Source organism: Hyperolius riggenbachi, chromosome 10, assembly GCF_040937935.1.
Source record: "Hyperolius riggenbachi isolate aHypRig1 chromosome 10, aHypRig1.pri, whole genome shotgun sequence".
Lineage (NCBI taxonomy): Eukaryota > Metazoa > Chordata > Amphibia > Anura > Hyperoliidae > Hyperolius > Hyperolius riggenbachi.
Window position 1 is genome coordinate 275,906,952 of NC_090655.1, and position 12,297 is coordinate 275,919,248.

General features: G+C 45.4%; 1 protein-coding gene across 1 annotated transcript in view; it reads left to right on the top strand.

Annotated features, from left to right (window-relative positions):
• LOC137537226 (uncharacterized) overlaps positions 1-12,297 on the top strand; it is a 136,089-nt gene that overhangs the window by 38,514 nt on the left and 85,278 nt on the right. The gene's annotated exons all lie outside the window — the stretch shown is intronic.

Genomic DNA, 12,297 nt, shown 5'->3' on the forward strand with positions numbered 1-12,297 from the left:
CCTCCTAAGCAAAGGCTCTCCCCGGAATGGATGCCAGTTAAACTGAGAAGTTGTGGATCTGGCTCGGACCCTGGATCTAATCCGGCCTTTCTGGGTTCTACAGCTTGATTGTTTCAGTTTCTATATTCTCCCAACTGCTTCCCGATGCTTTGCTCTAATAGAACTATGGCGGCCTGTGCTCTTCACCTTCTGGTCTGAATTGAAGCCCGTTACCTCTTTTACTGCCTATTGCCTTGCTGGATGATACTGAGACTCTTACCCTACTTAATCTTTGAGCGTGGCAGTACTGTATCTATATTTTATAGATACGGTGGTTTCTCTGTTGTGACACGGGGGCGTAGTGGTTAGCGCTCTCGCCTTGCAGCGCTGGGTCCCCGGTTTGAATCCCAGCTCGGTCAACATCTGCAAGGAGTTTGTATGTTCTCCCCGTGTTTGCGTGGGTTTCCTCTGGGCACTCCTGTTTCCTCCCACATCCAAAAACATACAGATAAGTTAATTGGCTTCCCCTAAATTGGCCCTAGACTATGATACATGCACTGCACTATACAGACATATGACTATGGTAGGGATTAGATTGTGAGCCCCTCTGAGGGACAGTTACTGACAAGACAATATACTCTGTACAGCGCTGTGTAATATGTTGACGCTATATAAATACTTAAATAATTAAAAAAAGACTCTTGGTTTCCTGTTTAGATATTCACTTTGGTTAAGTCTCTCTTCCCGTTTAATCTTATGTATGAGAATTACTGATTCTCCAAAATTATTATGTCATTATATGTATATTATTTTACCCTGTCTCAGAATTGCTAACCCATCTGTCCTTTACCATGGCAGTACTGGTTTCCATTAATGCAAAAGGATTGAACTCCTCTCTGAAACACCAGCTGTTACTTATGCTGGGCATACACGGTGAAGTGCGCGGTTATCAATCGAGCCGCTGACGGCTCGATTGATAATATCCGACGTGTCCGATCACCGCGGGGATCGATTTCGCGCTCGATCCCCGTGGGCGGACAATAGCGGTGAATCGAGCCGAAGATAAGAAGCGCTGGCGGGGACGAGCGAGAATCGATCCGGGGACGCGGCGGGAGTCGATCCGGCGGCTAATCGAGCCGCCGGATCGACTCGTGTATGCCCAGCATAAGGGAATGTAAACATCTGCAGGCTGATGTGATAATGGCCCAGGAGACCCATTTTAGGTCCCCAAATCACCACTGTCAGGTCAATAATTATAGGCCAGGCTGTATGCCCATATGACTGACCTATAACCCAGCCCTAACACCTGCGACAGAAACTCCTACCTAGCATAAACTATAATACACCCTGCAGGTAGATGTAGCATACACACTGACATATAGCAATTCACCAAGGACAGAGAATGCAATGAGCACAGTATAAAGTAATCTGAGGTATAGTCACCTGAAGCCTAGTAGTGAAGGCAGTCTAAATGACTGAAGCAGGACAAGACCAGGTATGGAATTCCAGAGTAATCGTAGTTGTGGATAGCCAATATCAGTCCACACAGTGTTGCAATATCCAATAACAGGCCGAGTTCAGAAACAGGTAAGCAGGCAGATAGCATGGTCAGGAACAAGCAGGAGTCACACCAGGTAATCAGGCAGATAGCATGGTCAGGAACAAGCAGGAGTCACACCAGGTAATCAGGCAGAAGCGTGGTCAGGAAAAAGCAGAAGTTAGCACCAGGTAATCGGGCAGAAGCGTGGTCAGGAACAAGCAGAAGCTAGCACCAGGTATCAGGCAGAAGTGTGGTCAGGAACAAGCAGAAGTTAGCACCAGGTAATCGGGCAGAAGAGTGGTCAGGAACAAGCAGAAGTTAGCACCAGGTAATCAGGCAGTAGCATGGTCAGGAACAAGCAGAAGTTAGCACCAGGTATCAGGCAGAAGCGTGGTCAGGAACAAGCAGAAGTTAGCACCAGGTAATCAGGCAGTAGCATGGTCAGGAACAAGCAGAAGTTAGCACCAGGTAATCGGGCAGTAGCGTGGTCAGGAACAAGCAGAAGTTAGCACCAGGTAATCGGACAGAAGTGTGGTCAGGAACAAGCAGAAGTTAGCACCAGGTAATCGGGCAGAAGCGTGGTCAGGAACAAGCAGAAGTTAGCACCAGGTAATCAGGCAGAAGCGTGGTCAGGAACAAGCAGAAGTTAGCACCAGGTAATCAGGCAGTAGCGTGGTCAGGAACAAGCAGAAGTTAGCACCAGGTAATCGGGCAGAAGCGTGGTCAGGAACAAGCAGAAGTTAGCACCAGGTAATCAGGCAGAAGCGTGGTCAGGAACAAGCAGAAGTTAGCACCAGGTAATCGGGCAGTAGCGTGGTCAGGAACAAGCAGAAGTTAGCACCAGGTAATCGGGCCGAAGCGTGGTCAGGAACAAGCAGAGATTAGTAACAGGTAATCAAACAGCTAGCGTGGTCAGGAACAAGTAGAAGTCGGCAACGGAATATCCAATACGAGATCGCATACCCAGCAACAAGCCAAAAGCAGAATGCTATCACGGGCGATGACGGGGGCGCTCTCAATGTTTAAATATGTGAACTAACCAATCAACACAGAACAGCACTGAATACAACCAATCAGTTTCCAGCATGTCAGCAATCAGCTGACACACATGCATTACTGTTTACATCTGCAGAGCGCGTATTGAGAACGCGTCCTCCGCTAGTCCAATGTCGTATGAGAATCACCCTGCATTCCAATGACGTCAGCCGCCTTTTGGAACCCGGAAGACCGGGCAGCAGCCTGAACCCCGGCGTGCTGACGTCTAAAGACAACAGATCTGACATCCCTAAATTTAATTTTAACCACTTCACCACTTTGGGGTTTTACCCCTTGAACACCAGAGCAATTTTCACCTTTCAGCGCTCCTTCCATTCATTCGTGTAGAACTTTATTATTACTTATCGCAATGAAATTAATTATATCTTGTTTTTTTCGCCACCAATTCGGCTTTCTTTAGGTGGGACATTATGCCAAGAATTATTTTATTCTAAATGTGTTTTAATGGGAAAATAGGAAAAAATGTGGGAAAAAATTATTTTTCAGTTTTCTGCCATTATAGTTTTTAAATAATGCTTGCTACTGTAATTAAAACCCATGAAATGTATTTTCCCATTTGTCCCAGTTATAAAACCATTTAAATTATGTCCCTATCACAATGTTTGGCGCCAATATTTTATTTGGAAATAAAGGTGCATTTTTTTCAGTTTTGCATCCATCCCTAATTACAAGCCCGTAGTTTATAAAGTAACAGTGTTATACCCTCTTGACATAAATATTTAAAAAGTTCAGTCCCTAAGGTAACTTTTTTTTTTATTGTATTTTTTTTTTTATTACAAAAAAAATAATACTTGGGGAGTGTGGGAGGTAATGAGTTAATTTATTGTGTAAAACTAATGTATTTGTATATGTAAAATGCTTTAGGGTGTAGTTTTACTATTTGTCCACAGTGAGTTTGTTTTCATGCTTACAGGAAGCACTATGAGGCTGGGAAAATTACAATGATCGCGCTGTTTCTCATAGAAGCAGCAGATCATTGCGGGGGCTTAGGTCAACGAACGGGAATGGATTTTCCCGTTCATTGACCTCCCGGCGAGCGGGCGGTGGTATGCACAAGCAGCGGGAGCGCGGACAGCGGCGGTAGCGCGGTAGGTACGGATTTCTCCATCCCTTGGTTTTATAAGGGGGGGAAAAGGGACGGAGAAATCTGTACCGCGGGGGGTAAAGTGGTTAAAGGGTATCGTACAGTTTATTATGCCTCAGGTAAAGCAAAAGAAGCAGTGGTAGCTATTTTGTTCAAAAGAACTTGTTAGTTCCTTATACATAACTTTATTTCAGATCCTCGTGGTCACTACTTGCTTATACAAGGGAAACTGGGGCATAGGGATATATTGCTGGGAAACATTTACACTCCAAATTCAAACCAAATTTCATTTCTTAAGAAACGTAAAAATAAACTGATGATCTTTCATTCTGTTGACTGGCTGTTGACAATCTTGTTTGTTCTTCTTTTTTTGGATAAAACCCCTTTACAGAATAGATCTACCCAAGCAAGGGTTGATGCTCTCTCGAGGGATTTTAGGACATGGGTACGCTCGCACCAGCTAGTGGATATCTGGAGGATTCAGAACGCAAAAGATAGATCATACAATTTTTACTCCTATCCCCACAAGTCCTATAGCAGGTTGGACTACTTCCTCATTTCTAAAAACCTGATTGGGGGGTTTCTTCCACCGACATCATACCGATCACTTGGTCGGATTACGCACCTATCTCCCCCTCGCTAGATCTCAACTCGCGCCAGAAGGGCTTCTGTCACTGGCGATTAAATGAAACCCTACTAAAAGATGATGAGATAGTTTCCACTTTATCCAGGGATCTTAATGAATATTTCACTATGAATGTGGGCTCAGTCTCACAGCTGTCCACTTTATGGGAGGTGCACGAGGCCTGTCAGGCTTGTCTGGTCAATAACCACAGTTCAGACTGTATGCCCATATGACTGACCTATAGCTCAGCCCATAACACCTGTGAAACCTCCTACCTGGCACAATACTACAATACACCCTGCAGGTAGATGTAGCATACAGACTGACAGATAGTAATCCACCAACAGAACATGTAAACACTAGCAATGCAATTGCACAGTATCACAAATATACATTTATAGTCACCTGAGGCCTGGAGGATGAAGCAATCCAGATGAATGACTCAGATGACTGCAGAGATAGATGTTCCAGAGTAGCAAGGCAGTCCAGGTAATACTTTCAGATATAGCGTAGTGCTTGAACAAGCCAAGGTTGATCCAGGCAGTGTTCATGCAAGTCCATGTCCATGCAGAGGTCAAACCAGGCAGATAGTAGCGTAATCCAATAACTGAAGCAAGGTTGGCAACAGGAAATCCAGCAGAGATAAGCTTAGTCAGAGTCCAGGCAGAAGTCGTCAAAAGGCATCAAACAGGAAAAGTGGTCAGGATGCAAGCAAGGTTCAGCAACAGGAATCAAACAGGTTAGCATGGTCAGGATACAAGCAAGGTTCAGCAACAGGAATCAAACAGGTTAGTGCATACTCAGCAACAAGCCAAGCTATTGCTATCATGGGTGATGACTGGGGGCACTCATCGAGTTTACATACAAGGCCTAACGAATCAACACAAAGCAGAATTGAAATGAACCAATAGTTTCTCAGCATGTCAGCGATCAGCTGACACGCAGGCACATGTGCTGTTTACATCTGCGGAGCACGTACTGGGAACATGTCCTCCCCTTGTCCAATAATATGCGAGAGTCACCCTGGCTTTCAGTGATGCTAGGGGCCTACCAGGACCTGGAAGTTTCAGACTGCAGCCTGGGTCTCGGCACCCTGACCCCAGCGAAAAACTGTGGATCTTACAAGGCCTTTATTAGGGGTTGCCTCATCAGGAAGGGCTCTAAAAAGAAACGTAATGCCCAGGCTGTGTTACATTGGAAGGTCACTATAAACTATACCCCACTGTTGATAGTTAAAAGTAATCGCAGGCTGCTAAGATCAAGGTTCAGGAGTTCCAAATACATACTGCTAAGCGAGCCCTGAACTGGACTCGACAACTTTATTATGAGAAGGTTAACACAACCTTCTTGCCAAAAAGTTTAACGAAAGAACAAAATGCTAGAACTATTTATGCTCTGAGAAACTCCAGTTGCCTAGTCTCACCTGACCCAACTCATGTACCTAAGACTTTTGAGGCGTATTATACCCACCTTTATAATGTGCACAAAGAGGGTAAGACCACATACTCAAGTAAAGGCCTCCGAGCCTTCTTAGACACTATTTCTCTCCCCCAGCTTACCGAAAACCAATTATCTGCTCTGAATGCTGAAATAAGTTATGAGCAAGTATTCTTAGTCATTAAAGAACTACCTAACAGAAAGACACCTGGCCCAGATGGCTTATCATACAATTATTATAAACATTTTCAACGTATTCTGATCCCCCATATGGTCAAATTATTTAACTAATTCATGGAAGGTTTGTCTATTCCGTCCTCCAGGAAAAAATCACTACTAGCTATGATTTTGAAGGAAGGGAAGGCTAGCCTTGATCCAAAAAGTTACCGTCCGATCGCTTTGCTAAATTCAGACCTAAAAATCTTCACTAAATTGTTGGCCAATTGTCTTAATGAGGTAGTTACTTCCTTGGTAGACGGTGATCAGGTGGGTTTTGTGCCCCAAAGGCAAGCTGGGGATAGCACCCGAAGGGTAATTGATTTGATTCAGATTGCGAACTCCTGTCGGAGGCCTTATCTTCTCCTTAGTTTGGATGCAGAGAAGGCCTTCGACAGGGTTGCTCGGCCTTATTTGTGTCGCCTCTTGGACCGTTTTGGATTCCAGAGCAAGTTTACTTCAGTAATAAGGGGTTTGTACAGCGAAGTAGAATTGGCAGTAAAAATACCTTTGGCCTCATCCTCCTATTTTCCCCTTACCAACAGTACTCGACAGGGATGTCCATTATCACCCCTGCTATTTGCTCTCTGTATCGAGCCCCTAGCAGCGGCGATTAGACAAATGGACAACATTAAGAGCATACAAGTTGACGAAGTAGATTAGAAAGTTTCACTTTTTGCAGATGATGTCATGTTAACTTTATCTCAGCCATTGATTTCTCTGCTAAATCTGCTCCAGCTTAGTAACTCCTTTGAAAAAAATCTTGTGGTTCAAGATCAATCCTGATAAGACAGAGGCACTCAAATATACCAGAAAGGGAACTGGTCTTTCTTGAACAACAATTTCATTTTAAGTGGAAGGCAGACTCCATTAGTTCTCTAGGGATTAATTTAACTAGCTTTTAACTAGTAACTCCCCCCCCCCCCCCCCCTTACAACAGATCAAGCAGGATCTTAATCAATGGTCATCTTACGGGATATCTTGGATGGGAAAAATCTATTCTGTAAAAATGAACATCCTACCCAGATTATTATATTTGGTTGAGACTCTACCAGTGAAGATCTCCTCTAAAGTTTTAGATACGTTACAGAAGGAAATTAGGAGGTTTATCTGAGGGGGGGGGAGTCGCAGAGTCCTATTCTCGGTTATGGAAGCAGACAGATCTACTGTGGGGCTCTCTGTCCCAAATTTTTGTCTAGATCACCTTGCTTCTCATTTATGTCGAGTTATTGAGTGGTCAGCTAAACCCTTGAGACATAAGTGGACACAGATTGAACAGGCCTCAGTCTCACCAAGGACTTTAAGCTGTATGCTATGGAATAAAACCCGGGTTACTGGGTTCCTCTCCCCCCAGGGCCGGATTTACCATAAGGCACACTAGGCACGTGCCTATAGGCGCCTGATTGTGCAAGGGCGGGTTTTAAATAGTTCCCTTCTTAGTTAAAAATCTAAAAATGTGTTCCCCCATGACAGCGCCGCTCGCCCCGCCCATTTACGTCACGATCCGGCGGCTGCAACTACTGAGGTTGAGGGCGGCTAGTCACTCACTGTCTGTCCCTTTCTTCCCGCCCCCTGCCGTATTCATGCCTGCACGCAGCGCTGCAACTTGCTAGTGAGCAGCAGCTGCGTGCATAGGCACTCATGGGGAGGGGGCAGCGTGCTTGTCAGCCTCTCCTGCCGCTATCTGCTGGGCTGGTAGAAACTGTGGGTGGCCAGGGCTGAGCAGGCTTCCCTTACCTCCTGTGAAATCAGCCTGTCTGTGCTTAGAGAGTTAGTGACAACTCGAACGGAGGTAGGCAAAAATCTCCGCTCTGCCCCCCTCTCCTATTCACAACAACAGCAGCCAGCCCGCATGTGTGTAATTCGAGTGACACTGAGACAGGCAGGGAGGGGGGCAGACGAAGCAGCCCTGTCCTGTATAGGCTGCAGCTCCACCCCCTGTGTATATACTGTTCGGACTTGAGGGCCACGCTGAATGTGATCTTTCCCCTATGATCTGTGACACGAGGTGGAAGGGGTCAGGCCGGGGGCTGCAGATGCATAGCCTTCTCCTCAGATTGATTCCTGCTGCTTGGCACCAGCCTGACAAAGAGTGTCACCTGGCTGCATCATTTGAATGGTACTTTTCCTCCTGTTAGCTAGATGATTGAAGGGGGGGAGTGAAGGTTTTGTTTTATGTGTGTGCATGAGAAATGGGATGGGGGAGTATGTTTTCAGTGAGTTTGATCTGTGTGTGTGAGAGTGATCTGTGTGTGTAAGTGTGATCTGTGTGTTTGTGTGTGCGTGTGATCTCTGTATGTTACTGAGCGTGTGATCTCTGTGTGTTTGTATGTGTGTGATCTCTGTGTGTTTGTATGTGTGTGATCTCTGTATGTTAGTGAGCGTATGTGATCTCTGTGTGTTAGTGAGCGTATGTTATCTCTGTTTGTGTGTGTGTGATCTCTGTGCGTGTGTGTGATCTTTGTGTGTGTGTGATCTCTGTGTGTTAGTGAGCGTGTGATCTCTGTGTGTGTGTGTGTGAGAGATATCTTTGTGTGTGTGTGTGATCTTTGTGTGTGTGTGTGATCTTTGTGTGTTTGATCTCTGTGTGTGTGTGATCTTTGTGTGTGTGTGTGATCTCTGTATGTTAGTGAGCGTGGGATCTCTGTATGTTAGTGAGCGTGTGATCTCTGTGTGTTTGTATGTGTGTGATCTCTGTGTGTTTGTATGTGTGTGATCTCTGTATGTTAGTGAGCGTATGTGATCTCTGTGTGTGTGTTTGTGTGTGTGTGATCTCTGTATGTTAGTGAGCGTGTGATCTCTGTGTGTTTGTATGTGTGTGATCTCTGTGTGTTTGTATGTGTGTGATCTCTGTGTGTTTGTATGTGTGTGATCTCTGTATGTTAGTGAGCGTATGTGATCTCTGTGTGTGTGTTTGTGTGTGTGTGATCTCTGTATGTTAGTGAGCGTGTGGTGTGGTGTGTGTGTGTGTGTGTGTGTGTGTGTGTGTGTGTGTGTGTGTGTGTGTGTGTGTGTGTGTGTGTGTGTGTGTGTGTGTGTGTGTGTGTGTGTGTGTGTGTGTGTGTGTGTGTGTGTGTGTGTGTGTGTGTGTGTGTGTGTGTGTGTGTGTGTGTGTGTGTGTGTGTGTGTGTGTGTGTGTGTGTGATCTCTGTGTGTTTGTGAGCGTGTGATCTCTGTGCGTTTGTGAGCGTGTGATCTCTGTGCGTTTGTGAGCGTGTGATCTCATGTGTTAGTGAGTGTGTGTGATCTGTTTGTGTGTGTGTAGTGTACGTAATCAAAGGGCACCTAAAAATGTGGGTGCCCGGGCAAGCTGATAGTAAAATATAGGTACATTTACCAATATTTTACTATTAAAGTGTAAAGAAGGATTGTAAAATATTGGTATTAAATACCGATATTTTACTATAGCTCCACCTACCCCTACTTTCACACAAAACCCTCCCCCCTGACGCCTAACCATCCCACACTGCACAGACACATTACTGACACCTAATACTTACCACCCATTCCGCACAAACACCCTACCTCCCTACCTGATGCCTAACTGCCCCCCCTACACACACCCACACAAACACCCTACCTGACACCTAACAACCGCGCCCACGCCACCAATCGCCACAGAAAAAGAAAATAACGTAATTTTTCGGGCGCCACCATAGGCCCATTGAAATAGTGTCATTGAGGAGTAAATAGATCACCCAATAAATATTGGGTACTGGACTGCTAGGATGCTTTTTAACGGGTACCGAGGGCGCCCAAATTTCCACTCTGCCGCCATTTCAATGTCTTGCATAGTTTTCTTTTGTAACAAAAGGGGGTGTGGCTTAAGGTGTGGCCTGTGCTGCGGGGGCGGAGTTTAGGGCGCCAGATCTTCTGTGCCTATAGGCTCCACAGCTCTAAATCCGGCCCTGTCTCCCCCCATTTACAATCTGTACGCTTTACTAGAGCAATTTGGGACTCTGCTAAATTTAAGTATGGCTTGCGAAACGTGGTTTCCTACTTGGAGAGGTTCCGCAGCGTCCCTGATTGTCCTATGGATGCTCTTGATAGAATGAACCATTGTTCAGCAGACTCAGATATACATTATATTATGGACTTGTGTGACCCCTCTACTGGTACTTTTCTTTCATTCCCTGCCTTTCAGTCCCAATTTGGCTTACCGCCCTCAGTTTTCCTACCTCATTTGCAATTGCGTTCCTGGTCACCTCTAGGTCTGGGAGGAACCCTTTCACACCACATACTGAGTGTGAGGAAATGACTTTAGAGACTCTCCGACCTATACGGGCCATCTCTAAACTATATATCATTTTCTCCGCGAAGGGACTCCCAACCTCCATTAGACATAAATATATGATATATTGGGAAACTGAATTTGATGAATCCTTATAACAGTCTGATTGGGAGATAATTTGGAATAATGCCACAAAGTCCTCCATATGTACCCTGGTGAAGGAGAATATATACACAATAATGTTTAATTGGTATTATACTCCTGTGGTTTTATATAAGCCATTTCCTTCATCCTCAGATTTATGTTGGCAGGGACGTGGGGAAGGGGGCTCCGCAGATCATATCTTTTGGCATTGTCGGTTTATTCAAACACATTGACAGGCTATTGGGTATTTGGTCTTCAAGGTTATTCGTAAACGGGTTCATCTTGAATCATGGATATGTGTAATAGGTAAATCACCCCCAGGCCTCAGATCCCACACTTGCAAAATGTTATCTCATATTTTAAGGGCAGCAAGGATACAGATTTCCGCCAAATGGAAGGGCACCTCCTACTCTGGAAGAGGTCACACATCACATCCGACGGATCCGCCTCATGGAATATTTGACTGCTCTGGTTAATGAGACGTCGGGGCAATTTGATAAGGTTTGGGATTTTTGGGACAATAACCACAAATTATCAGTCGAAGAAGAGTCTCTCTGATCTGGTACATCGTGGGTACCAGATTGCAGCGATCTGTGTCGGCCCATTAGTCATGTTAGTCTATGGTGACGCAGGAATTTTTACAAAATTACCAACGCGACGTTGCGGTGCACATGCGTGGACGCATATTTTTTACAATATACTTCCATGCACTACCACAAATCCTGAAAGCAGGAAGTGACTGGAAGTGCCACTTCCTGCTTTCCCCAATGCCAGATGGGGAATACCACATAGCTAGTAATCTAATCATCTGAATCAACTAATTAACTCTAAACACCTGCAAAAGATTCCTGAGGCTTTTAAAAACTCCCAGCCTGGTTCATTACTCAAAACCACAATCATGGGTAAGACTGCCGACCTGACTGCTGTCCAGAAGGCCATCATTGACACCCTCAAGCAAGAAGGTAAGACACAGAAAGAAATTTCTGAATGAATAGACTGTTCCCAGAGTGCTGTATCAAGGCACCTCAGTGGGAAGTCTGTGGGAAGGAAAAAGTGTGGCAGAAAACGCTGCACAACGAGAAGAGGTGACCGGACCCTGAGGAAGATTGTGGAGAAGGACCGATTCCAGACCTTGGGGGAACTGCGGAAGCAGTGGACTGAGTCTGGAGTAGAAACATCCAGAGCCACCGTGTACAGGCGTGTGCAGGAAATGGGCTACAGGTGCTGCATTCCCCAGGTCAAGCCACTTTTGAACCAGAAACAGCGGCAGAAGCGCCTGACCTGGGCTACAGAGAAGCAGCACTGGACTGTTGCTCAGTGGTCCAAAGTACTTTTTTTCGGATGAAAGCAACTTTTGCATGTCATTCGGAAATCAAGGTGCCAGAGTCTGGAGGAAGACTGGGGAGAGGGAAATGCCAAAATGCCTGAAGTCCAGTGTCAAGTACCCACAGTCAGTGATGGTCTAGGATGCCATGTCAGCTGCTGGTGTTGGTCCACTGTGTTTTTTAAAGGGCAGGGTCAATGCAGCTAGCTATCAGGAGATTTTGGAGCACTTCATGCTTCCATCTGCTGAAAAGCTTTATGGAGATGAAGATTTCATTTTTCAGCACGACCTGGCACCTGCTCACAGTGCCAAAACCACTGGTAAATGGTTTATTGACCATGGTATTACTGTGCTCAATTGTCCTGCCAACTCTCCTGACCTGAACCCCATAGAGAATCTGTGGGATATTGTGAAGAGACAGTTGAGAGACGCAAGACCCAACACTCTGGATGAGCTTAAGGCTGCTATTGAAGCATCCTGGGCCTCCATAACACCTGAGCAGTGCCACAGGCTGATTGCCTCCATGCCACGCCGCATTGAAGCAGTCATTTCTGCAAAAGGATTCCCGACCAAGTATTGAGTGCATAACTGAACATAATTATTTGAAGGTTGACTTTTTTTGTTTTAAAAACACTTTTCTTTTATTGGTTGGATGAAATAT